Here is a 13,583-nt window from a genome sequence, read left to right as displayed (position 1 = left end):
AAAAAAAACAACAAAAACAAACGAAATCTTTTATATAATTTGTACAATTTGTACAGATGCTCCGAACAATTATTTCTACTTTATACATGTATAGCAGACGAATATTTAAGTCACAATACCTATCATGTTTAATAGTAAACACGTACCATAGTTTCTTTTCAAATTACAGTGAATCGTATACTAAGAATAAATGTTCTATGCATTTTAACATTATTTTTTCTGTTTTTAAAGTTTCTCTTACTAACATATCTTGCTTTAATTTGTTTTCTCTTATTCTGTGGAAATTTATCCCTTTCCGAACCCATTGTATAAAAAAATTAATTAACGTGTGGTTCGTTTGATGTCAGTTTTTCATTGGTTATAATCCGATTATGACGTCGAATTTTCTTGTTTTTCTCTGAATTTTCTTTAGTGACGGCACGAAAAAAAGGCGACCATGCCTGATGACGTCGCATAGAAAGAACACATCTTTTTGCAGATCAGTCGCAAAGAAGGAATATGTTTGCCTGCGTATTGTTTGAAAATCATTAGAGAAACAGATTCCACCACCAAATCTCGTGTAATACAATATTTATCCAGTCTCGACAGTTAAATTTAAAATTTGAAAATTTAACTGTCTCGAGTGGATAAATATCGTATCACGCTCGATGCAGTGGTAAAATCTATATTTATATGTTTCCGTAGCTCTAAATGCAAAATAGAATATATATATATATAATCTCAGCAAATATTAAAAGATTTAAATAAAACTGACTGACAAAGTTGGGACTCCAGTTTATAAGTATTATAGTAGTTGATATGGACCGTTGCACTTTTGAGAATATCATGGAGAGGAAAACCTGTTTAAGAGACCACTAAAGGGACACGGCACAAAAGTGGTCTCATAATTAAGACAGGTGGTTTTTCAACACGGGCTCTATCTAAATATGAAATGTACTACACAGGAACCTTAAGTTCTTATAGGACAGGGTTTAACAATTTGCTTAATACAGGTGGCCTCTTTTAAGCAGATTTGGCTGTATATTTAAAATCTCTCGATTTAAAATATGTCGGCTCCGGATTATTTGAAAGAGTACAGAAACCCGGCAGTATAAATGTAACTATTAAAGTATATATGCTAGATCTTTTTTGGAAAGATACTTTTTGGTTGTCTCCCCTCTTTTCATACATTGTACCACAATAAACGTATTAAGTTGTATAGTATTCAAGTATGCACTCTTACCACATCTTCTTATATCTATAGTTAAAAAAAACTACGCGTTCTTAAGCATTACCTGTATTGAGGCTTGTTTAGGGGGGGTATCAATATCCCATATCCCATTAAGTTTTTATCCCAATATCCCGTATCCCTATAATGTTTACCCCTAATATCCCAATAAATATTTTTTATAAATATCCCATATCCCTAAAACTATTTTGAAATATCCCAAAAAATCATTATAAATTCATTCCCAAGCCCATTTTTTCCCTCATCATCACAACGTCAACAATTTTGACCGGGAAAACAAACTGTGTTAAAGGAAATTTACAGTGCATACTTCCAGTGTTAGATAAGAATATATATGTCCAAAAGATGAAGTGTTCCATCGTAGAGCCTTGTATAACAATCTCTTTTTATGTGATCTTAAACGATAAATTTAGTGTAAGGGGTCTAATTTCAGACTTTTTTTTAATTGTTCAAACTGTGATGCATATGACTGTAAAATTTCATTTTGATAGCATTCTTCTTTCATTGATAAGAAACTACCTCCTACACGTTAACCTATGTTAGAAAGAACAGAAGGACTCAATCCTGTCTCTTGTCTGAGATTGCTCTGACATCCAACGGCTGTTTTGCCAGACAAGCTGAGACTGTGGGACGTCAGAGCACGTCCATATCAAACAAAAAGTGGATATTTAGCATACAAGTTCAATAACTCAAAATTTAACACAGGAAAGCTTTCTGCTAATGTACCTACATTACACTTTAACTGTTGCAATATTTTTACAGCAGGCAAAATTTGCACAGCCCTTGCTTTGCAAAGAAACAACACAACATTTGAGACCTCTGAAGATCCTCGCCACGTACAAAACAAGAGGTAAAACACTAGAAAATATCCTGAAATCATATAAAGCATCAAAACAAATAAAAACATTGACAACAATAAGGCTTAACTCATCAGATGGATACATCTAACAAAAATCTATGATTATTTCAAGAAAATTATCAATGCATATGAGCATATACATTAATATAAAAAAAAAAAAAGATGTGGTATGATTGCCAATTGCCAAGAGACCATGTGACACAGAAATTAACAACTATAGGTCACCGTACGACCTTCAACAATGAACAAAGCTCATACCGCATAGTTAGCTATAAAAGGTCCTGAAATGACAAATGTAGAACAATTCAAACGAGAAAACTAACGGCCTAATTTATGTATAAAAAAATGAACAAAAAACAAATATGTAACGCAGCAACAAACGACAACCACTGAATTAAAGACTCCTGACTTTGGACAGGCACATACATACAGAATGTGGCGAAGTTAAACATGATAGCGGAATCCCAACCATCCCCTTAACCTGGGACAGTGGTTTAACAGTACAACATAAGAACGAACTATACAAATCAGTTGAAAAAGGCTTAACTCATCAGATGGATACAAATAGAAATACATCTAACAAAAACAGAGTGGACGTGACCGAGTACTTGTACATCCCATAAAAAAAAAGACACTCAGTACAGATCTGAGAGTACTCGCAGTTACTGACAGCTAGTTCCAAGCCAATTACAACTAATAAAAAGTAATGCATCTGAGACTAAATTATCAATCATTACACATCCAGCATCCAATGGCACGGTAAACAACATCTCCGTAAAAATGAGGATGTGCTATCCCGTTGGAAATAAGTTTTCTACAGGTAGAACCAAACATCAAAACCAAATCTAGAATTTAGTAAAGATTTTAAGTGATTTGTGGTAACGAAATCCCTGACTTAATAATTTACCAGTAATACATATATTTCGTTCATTAAAATCCAAAACGTTACAACAAACACGGGCAAAGCGGAGAAGTTGTGATATACAAACACCGTAAGATAGTGCCAAAGGAACATCACCATCTAAAAAAGGAAAATTAACAATAAGGAACGAGGTATGGAAAGCTAAACAAATACTTTTAAAATTATCAGTACACATGAGCATATAAATATCGAAAATAGATCAATACTTTTCGCTTGGGTTTGGATGACTTTTAAATAAAACGACCATAAACTCAATTAAAATCAACAAAGCACTAAAATGACATTTTATATTAAACTTTTTTGGGCAATTTTATCAAGGACTATCAAGTGAGATGTAAATATTTCTGTACTTGACTTTCAAATTCCACATATTTTTTTTCATGTTAAAAGTTCAATATCCTTATTTATGCATCAATATCCCATATCCCATTTACTTTTAGGACAAATATCCCATATCCCTAAAATTAAAATGGCAAATATCCCGTATCCCAATATACCCTATACAAGCCTCTGTATTGAGTGCTACATAGGGCTACGTAGATGTTTGACTACTGAACGTGTAGCTAGCCTAGCTGCTATTTAATATTTTGCAGATAGGATAGCTACACCTTCAATTGTAAAAAAAAACTTTGTATAGCGGAATGTAACCCGGATAAAAATGAAATATGTTGAATAGTCAACTCTGATGTCATAGTGTGCATGATTTGTCCAAAGGAAGGTTTGGATGATAATAAAATAAGGTCTTTAATGGACGTCAATAACGGTGAAATATAAGGAGACTTTAATGGATGCCAATGAAGGTGAAAATTATGTCTCCAGCTAATTTAATAATATACGGAGAGTGTTTCCTATGAGACCGATAACGTCTCGCTGTTCCATTATATGTATGCTATATTTGACGCTGTCTTTATCCGGTCAATATATTGGAAATAACGTTAATATTTATTTTTATTTAGATTGCAGAAAAGTTGCTGCTTTTCACCTTCCGGTCGTTTGCGATTTCTAGCTTGTTATGAGCCAAAAACATACAATGTTAATACATTATATACAAAAAAGTATGCAGGTAGTACCGGTTTTACATCCGTCGTTAGTATTGGAATAATCGAAATTGCAACTAAACAGATATACAATTAAAACCATTTTTTTTTCTCACCCTTTCCAAATTAACGGAATACAACGCCTATCTTACAACGTTTATAATGAACCAAAATATTAATGACCGGTTCGATACCTTTGCTGGTGTGTTGTTAGCCCCCGACTGTATCACTATAGCTCAGTAGTTGGTATTTCGGTACCGGTATGACAATACAGCTATTTTGTCACTATAATGTGCTATAACAAAATTTGAATAATATATCCAATCAAGGAATGTGCCTCCATCATGCAAAGCGTTAATGCATTGCTCGAATTTGAGTATTTTTCTCCTCCTTTTTTGTAAGTTTTGTTTTTATATTTTTGCCTCGGGCATGACTGAAAAGACATGTATTGTAAAAATACGCATCTGTTTCAGAAAAAAATGGTACCATTCATGTTGTTACTGAAGCACAGGCGTTTTCATGGACAGAGACTATGTTATCCGTCTTTTTTTTCTTGCAATCTTCTCGCACAAGGATATGGGATAGTTAAGTTAAAACATTCCGCGATTCACTTTTTCCATTAAGATAAAGTCCCTTGTGATTTTAAAACTACTATAGGAATGAACTTCAAGGAATGTTTCAGAATTGTAGATTAGAGTTTGTCATTTAGATAAAGCATTTAGTAAATTGCTCTTTGTGTTTTCAGAGTTAATTTCTTACTCATCAAAGATAAAATGGTAATCAGGAACTATTTGTGATGGCTTTCCCATGTTGCTTTGAAATGGGAGGTCTCGAAGGGCGTGCACAAAAATGGCTGTCATTTAAATTTGAATAACGAGGTACTTATCTATGATCATACGAAAAGAGGGTCAAATGGAGTTTTTGTTTGCATTACCGAAGGCAGTTCTTGGTTTCTATCAGTGGCGGATCCTGAACTTTTAATAAAAGGGGGGGGGATGACTGACCTTAGGTGGAGGTGCTTCGGTCATGCTTAAGTTATTCCCTGTATAATAAACCAAACTACGAAAAGAGGGTCAAATGAGGTTTTATTTTTTCATTATAGGATAAGTTTAGTCTTCTTTTTTTAATATTGGCTGAAATTAATATTCCACCTTAATGTGTACAGGAATAAGATTTATACAAATACTTTAATAATACATGCTCGTATTAATGTGTACAGGATTAGAATTATATTACAAATCATAAAATACCTTCATAATATATTATGGTCGTATTAATGTGTACAGTAATAGAATTATATTGCAAATCATAAAAGACCTCAATAATGTATGCTCGTATCAAATTCTAAATTTACAGCATATATACAGCTCGTGTACGCCTTAGTCCCGTTATTAAATGTGGGAAAACAACTATAATTGGTTCTTCTGATCATGGACAATAAAAGATTTATAAATATTGCATATAATATGGTTCTGAGTCTTATAGCAATCTCCAGACTATTCATAAAAGAAAATCAACAAAAGGTTACAAAGTTTGAATAAAGTTATTTATATGTTTACGACATATTCCCTAGATATTACTGATGGTCTATATTGGGTTTATAGAAATGAGATTGGAAAGTAAGTATAGGAATAAATGGCTTAAAATTAAAAATACAGAAATATAAGGCAAAAACATGAAAGAATAGAGAATTCCGGTTACAATAGAGAAAAAGTAGAGACAATGGTCTAAAAAGTAAAAAAAAACAAAAATACTGAACTCCGAGGAAAATTCAAAACCAAAAGTCCCCAATCAAATGTCAAAATCAAAAGATAAAACACACCAAACGAATGGACAACAACTGTCATATTTCTGAATTGATACAGGCATTTTCTAATGTAGAAAATGATGGATTGAACCTGGTTTTATAGCTACGTGTATACATGTAGCTAAACCGCTCACTTGTATGACAGTCTAAAATGGTCTTAAATTACAGAATATAGATAAAAAGACTAACATTTGGACCCTCATTACTAGACATATTGATAATCTGAACACGTATCTCTGCATTTTATTTTACCGCATTTTAATAACCGCGGTATATTTAATATAATCCTACACGATTCATATCTATAGATCGATGCGTTATTTATCTTATATTTTATGGATGTTTTTGAATACAAATTTCTATATCAAATTTAATAATTAAGTGTTTCTGAACGAAATGACAGTTTATATCTATCGGGAATATCACGGACATGAGACTGTGTAACTCGATTATAGGATTCTTTTGTCCATCAACAAATTTGATTGTAATTCCATTCTGCAATGTACGGAAATCAGACGTGACTTTTTTTCTAGATTATCCTACTGTAGTGGCCCCTCAGATTTTAAGATTATAATTTTTTCTGTTTTGTTTTTAGTAGATATTTATCGCTTTTTTGTAATAAACAGAAATCACATACGAAATAAAATCAACCCTGTCGTGGTGGCCCATCAGATTAGTGAACGTTGAATTCCTTGTCTTGTAAATCAACCCTGTCGTGGTGGCCCATCAGATTAGTGAACGTTGAATTCCTTGTCTTGTAAATCAACCCTGTCGTGGTGACCCATCAGATTAGTGAACGTTGACTTCCTTGTCTTGTTGATCTATGGTAGATGTTTGTGTAATTTTTCACTTTTCGGCGTTGCATCATATATATAGGAGTTAGATATGAAAAAAAGTCAATAAAAATTACAACCCTGTCGTGGTGGCCCTTCGGATTAGTGAAAGATTCACTGATTCCTTGTTTTATTGGTTTTCGGTAGATGTATAGTTGCATAGGAGTTAGATTATAGAAAATGATTTTTTTTATTTACAACCCTGCCGTGGAGGTCCTTCAGATTTGAAACCGTCCAATTCCTTAGTCTGTTGGTCTTTGGTATATTCGTGTCATTATGTTTCTGCAATGTACATGATATTTACATAAGATAAAATGAATATTCACAACCCTGCGGTGACGTTTACCATATATATTTATTCATATAATTTATAAGACAACAAAAAGTACTTTCAAAGTATACTGCGCGGTATGGGCTTTGCTCATTGTTGAATGCTGTACGGTGACCTCTAGTTGTTAATTTCTGTGTCATTTGGTTTCTTGCGGAGATTTGTCTCATTGGCAATCAAACCATATTTTCCTTTTTATTGTTAAGTCATCTAAAAACTATAAGATTTTATATGGAACTTGCAGAGTACGTGAAGAGTTGCGTGACAAAAACTCATTTTAAAACCCAATACGGCCATATTGATACATTTTGTTACATAACAACTTACATAATTGCAGTAAATATCTATTATTCATAGCGCTGATGGGACATGTTGTATTGCTAAAATATAATTTCCAGGGAAATTGAAAGATCTTGTATGGGTTATAAACAATATTCTGTTATAGTGATTTTATCTTTATTGGTAAAAAGAGCACTGATTTATAATCGTAGAATTTTTAAAAACGCCAACATAGTACATTTGGTGCTCCAAAAAACAATCGAAAAGAATTACACGGTAAAACGTTATATAATATATATATATGCTTTAATATTAAAATTAAAAAAAAAAGTGGCTTTTTTATGAGTTCAAAATGGCTGCATGGTCTTAAAAGTTCTATGTTTCTATGATATTGAGATCTTTGATAGCCTCTATGTTAAAGCTCTGCACAACGTGTGTAAACTCTAAGCTGTTTGAAACTTGACATAATATTCAGACACTTGCCAATCAGTTAAGACTCTGCATGTAGACGTCTTTTTTGCTACATGCATGTTTGTTGATTTCTCTTTTGTTTATGAGTACTCCACAGACATATACCCTGAGTTGTGTTTGACAAATCTTTAGGAATAGGTGGTCATTTATGTTCTTCAACTGCGTACTGTTTATGACCTTTTATTTGTTTTTTTATTTTTTTTCATTTGAGCTTCACTTATGAGTCTTTGGTGTACAAAAGAATAAACCTATAAAAAGATGATGTGGTATAATTGCCAATGAGACAATTCTACACAAGAGACCAAATGACACAGACATTAACAACTATAGGTCACCGTACAATCTTCATCAATGAACAAATCCCACACCGCATCGTCAGCTATAAAAGTATATTTTATGAGTTATCGTTCATACATAATCCTACGTTGATTACGTACGTTTTGTACGTTTAAATTCTGTGAAGATTACACGACATTTCTGCTCTCTAGCATTTATACACTAATGAAAAAGAATAACTTATTAAGGTGGTACCTAACACTACAGGGAGATAACTCTGTAAAGTCAGCTAAACGTTTTAATTACGTGAAAGGAATATTAAGCTTCATAATGATCAAAAAACGGTTGGTTCAAATTATTTGAAATTTTTATATTTTTGTAAAAGGGACAAATTATATACTTTGTCAAAATTTTATGAAATTTAAACGAGCCAAATTAATTTTAGTGAAAGTGTTGGGTACCACCTTAAATTCTGTGAAGATTACACGACATTTCTGCTCTCTAGCATTTATACACTAATAAATAGGAATACCTAATTAATCAATGCTATAAACAACATCCGGGTAATTCATAAGAAATTCAGTCTTAATGAAATATGTTTCTTCAGAACATCATTAATTTCCTTTTGAAATGAAACAAAATGTATTTCCAGATTATAACCTAATTCAATGTTACGCAGTATTAGCTTTATTGAAAACAACTAAATAATCCGCGTATCTGTGCGTGGCAGGATCTAAGAACATTGTATTTCAGAATTTCTTTATTTTATAAAAAAATATGTAATTGTTTCTTAAGGGAAAATATCATGTGACAGATTGTGGTTATATCTTTTTCAATGTTGTAACTTTTAATTCGATATAGTAAAAATAATCATGTATAAGGATATATAAGGACCGAAATCGTTGAAGAGCTATACAAACCAAGAAGTACCTAAATATTAAAAGTTGTAGTAACGAGAGTATAATGATGTCTGAATTTAGCCTTTTTTTTGTCAGATCTTTTATCTATACTGACGAAAATTTTACTCTTGTCGTATTGGTATAGATATATATACTAAAGATAAAAGTAACGCATCATTAGTATACAGGATGGAGACCGATTCTGAGGGAAGGGGGCCAAATTTGGGAGAACTCAATTTTCGGCTCTCCCTTGACACCATCTGCGAGTACGGTCTTGATGAAACGATGATAGTCCGTCGGAAGGGGACGATAAATGGCTGACCCGTGTTAAGAGAGAGCCATATCTCTTGAACGTTAAAGACACCCTTGTAGATTTAGAAAAAAGAGTAGGCCAATGCCGCTACAAAGCAGCACTCGCACCCGCAAAGTGGAATGGGATTAATATAAGTTGTAAAACTTGTTTCCCAATCCACTATAAATAAATATGTTCAAACTAAATTTGGGAGAATAGGTCTCTGTTCTACGCCAACCTTGAATCCGCTACTGATATATTCGAATATTATACATACATTTTTAGAGCCTGTTTGAGATATCCTCTTATCGGATATATTTATATCAAAGATACAGTCAGCATTTCTAGAACGAGATAATTTGATCGTGTTATTGTGTATAATCAATTTAATTTAAGAGCACTCTGGTATTTTGAATAAAAAACACCAGCTTTAGTCTGTATAATTTTTTTAATGCAGTTTGATTGTAAGCAATTAGTAGGATTTTTATTCTCCGAGGACAAGATGCTACTTTAAGCTACTTTAAAGGCATTATAGAAAACATTGGTATATAAAATACATGTGATCTTTAAATGTAATGCGGGCTATAAGTACACAATTGGTAGAGATTGGAAGTTTAAATATTGTCGGAAAATTTATTTTGGCATGACTGAAGATATTTGAATTGTTAAGGAAATTGTGTTGGCCAACAGAGTTGAGCGATGAATAAAATTCTACACGGATATTCATTAAAAAGCCTTATAATTTTGGGGGGTGGTTAGGGTTGGGGTACTCGCAAAATTATTTTTCAATCTGTTTTTTATTTTTATTATTTTTATTTGCGAATACATTTTACTTTCTTTGCAATTCGCCGTTTCAAAATAGGTTAACTAATAAGAATCAAAAGCTTACACATAAACGTTGTGGTTGGTTAAAAACATTAATATCAATGGGAATTCGTGTACGAACAATGATATTACCCATAATCCTTTACATTATGAAAATGCGAATCATAAAGTAAGTGTGATAGTAAGTAACAGTTTCTGTTTTTATTCTGTGGAGAACAGAATGCGGCTATAAATACCGTCTAGGGTGATAATTGTATAGTTAACGGTGATAATGGCTATAATTATCAATATAATTATCAATATAATAACGTACAAAATATACATTTATTTACGAAAGAAGATATATTATCAGTAATTGTATATAATCAAAGCGTCATAATACGTGCTGATTTATAGGTATATTCACCTTACATAGGAACTGGCTATAACTGTATAACAAACAGTATAGGGCTTTAAGCTACATCTATAATAGCTATACCATGAACCTATTGCCTTTAACACACACTTATTCTAACAAGTAGAACATATCATTTCAGATAGGTCAAATGCAAGGAATTAAAAAAAAATAAAATAAAATATAGAAAATTGTAAAGAAGTCCGAGACAAAATCTAATAAAACAAGACAGGGGAAAAACTTCACAGAATCGTGTAGGTATAAATCGAACTAATTGAGGACAATCGGAGTCCTTACAAAACCGAAAGTGGTTTGAAATCTTATGTTTTTTTTAACAAACTTGAAAGTATACTGTGGTGGCAAATTAAGGTATGTGTAGGCAAAAACATACATTTCGTATAACAATGATAAACCTATTTGTTTCAGGGTAACGTTGAAAATTTAAAAGACGGCGACATGATCTTTTTATTTTGTTATGTTCACCCGACGCGAATATCGGTAGTTTGTTCCGACCTAATCTGACATGATCACAGTCTATCTCATCATATTAAATATAACTGGTAACCTTTGCAACATAGATGATAGTTTATTAAAATATGATTAATTATATCTGACATGATGAGCGTATCCCTTGACAGTATAAATTGGCACATCGTTACTGAATATACCACGTGTTTATCCAAAACTTGCTGCCATATTGGATTTTTGGCGGGAATTCAATTATAGGTCTAGATGTTGACATTCCATGATATAATTCGATTATACGTCTAGATAGTGACATGTTAGGGCTCTTCTATAGTTATAAATGATATTTATTGCATTAACGGGACTGTTTAATCATCCGCTGAGATTACTAAGTGGTCAAGGGGGTATTTTAAGGGTACTCACTATGCAATGTTGATGTATTTATTTCTCGTCTTTCTTTCAAGCTTAAAATCAGTGGCGGATCCAGGGGGGGGGGGGGGGGGTTCCGGGGGTTGGAACCCCCCTTTTTTTGGCCGATCAATGCATTTGAATGGGAGCATATAGTTGGACCCCCCCCCCCCCCCCCTTTTTGAAATGGCTGGATCCGCCACTGAAAATAATACACGTTAAATGTTTATCTGAAGCAATTTTTCCATGCATCATGTGTAATTCATTTCACAATGTTGGGTTGAAAATAACGCTAAATCAGTATTTATCATAACTTTTTTCATCTTCGTAATGTCTATCTTTCAAAATTGTTCAAATCCACATGTACCATTTTAAACCTATTTAAAACGAGAAAGTAAGATAAGGATTCAATTTGTTTTGTGACAAGGAAAATTTAATTGACTTTTTTGTAAAACATATATATATTTGAATATAGACGATATAAGGACTTCCGTTGTCGCCATTTTCTCAAGAGACTGTCTTTTATACGATAAAACACTATTGCATGTGGGCATTTTAATGTTATTGTTGAAAGATTTTCTGATTTTTGTATTTTTTGCTAAAATTGTGTAGTTTCATCTTAATTTTTAAAGTCAACCGAGGCTGACTTTTGTACGGTAAAACACTAAATTAAATGCAAGTGTACACATCCTAATGTTGCTGTTGAAATATTTCCTTCTTTTTGTTCTTTGTTGAAAAAGTAGTTTCATCTTATCTTAATTTTTAAATTCAATCGGTAAGATATCAATATCGTTAACTCCACAAAAATAACTTTGATGACATTATAACAGCGTAATAGAAGCATATAACAATAAAGATTCATACCCAAGGCTGATTAAATACGAGATCATAAATATCTTCTTGATCTTTGATAGAAAGTTACCTTGTTTAATTTCATCCTGTCACAAGAGTTAGCTAATAATAAAACCACAAACGTGATAAAAATATTTCCATGGAAACATATGCTATTATTTTGCAAATTGTCAGAAAAATAATGTAATTAGAGATACATGTACATACGCATGTAGAGTATACATTTGTAGTTTAGGACCAAGTGACAATTATATTCAGTATCAATTACATTGAGATTGGTCAATACTAACTGAGTAGCAAGCAAAAGTTATGTTTATAAACGTTGTCATTATACTCAGCAACCGGAGTGTAGCCAGAGACATATATATCCACAGAGATTGGCAACTCCGTGAAATCCCGTTAAAAAATACGACCCTGAATGAGATTCTCGTCGATAATTACTACAACAGGTATGAATATTAACCTGGAAAGCTAACCAAGAAAAGCAATAGGAAAATTATTTCAGATCATGTTTCTTGAAAAAAAGCTACTTGAAATCGTTATATTTATTTTTGTGTATATATGTCTCTGGTACAGCATATATATTTTGAACGGAAAATAGAAAGAAAGAAAATAAAGAACATCTAATATTGTTTCATATGAACATGGACATTTAAGTATTCGTACATTATTCTAAAAGTTCTCTTAGATAGAATGGATGGAAAACGATGAATTGAAGAGGATATACAAATAATAAGAAAAAATGATTGAGTGCCTTGCAGGCAGAATTAGTCTACACAACAGGTATACAGATCAAATGAACTGAAAAATTCAAATTGCTTAAACTTTTGACCGAATATTAACTTTTTAATACAGTTGATGGGCGACATGCAATAGACAAATCACTTTAAAAACATTTTATTGTCGTTATTTATAACTGCATTATCTACAGGAGTCGGGTATAGTTTATTTTCTGTCACACACACAATCATCACATTTGTGTGAAAACTAAGCAGCGCATCTCCTAATTTGCTTTTGGGAATTTGTGGGGAGAAGGGGATGGTATTTCAAGTTTCAAAATGACCGTTTCAGAGTCTAAATGACTTATAATTTTCATAGGTGGAACCCGTTACCAAAAATAACGTCAATGTTTATGACGTTGTTAGCAAGTCGCAAAAACTTGAGTGTATGTCTTTTTTAAAATTTAACCAAGAATGCAATACATGAAACGGCAAATTATATTTTGTTCACCTGATATAATTTGCGTATTATGTGTGTTGCTGAGTATACATTAAAGTATATTAAGTGATGTGTATTGGTTAAACCACCTGGCGTTTTTATGAAAGGATGGATAGAAAGGCAATATGATATTTTGTCAATATTTATAATAGAAATATCCGGCTTAAGATAAAAATCAGAAATGCTAGTT

The 13,583-nt window shown here is 32.4% G+C and overlaps 1 protein-coding gene across 2 annotated transcripts in view; it reads left to right on the top strand.

Moving 5' to 3' along the window:
• LOC139503040 (innexin unc-9-like) overlaps positions 1–13,583 on the top strand; it is a 128,234-nt gene that overhangs the window by 99,620 nt on the left and 15,031 nt on the right. The window lies entirely within an intron of this gene.

This window comes from Mytilus edulis, chromosome 14 (genome assembly GCF_963676685.1).
Source record: "Mytilus edulis chromosome 14, xbMytEdul2.2, whole genome shotgun sequence".
Lineage (NCBI taxonomy): Eukaryota > Metazoa > Mollusca > Bivalvia > Mytilida > Mytilidae > Mytilus > Mytilus edulis.
Note: the sequence above shows the minus strand (reverse complement) of the source record. Positions and strands in the feature narration are given on the sequence as shown.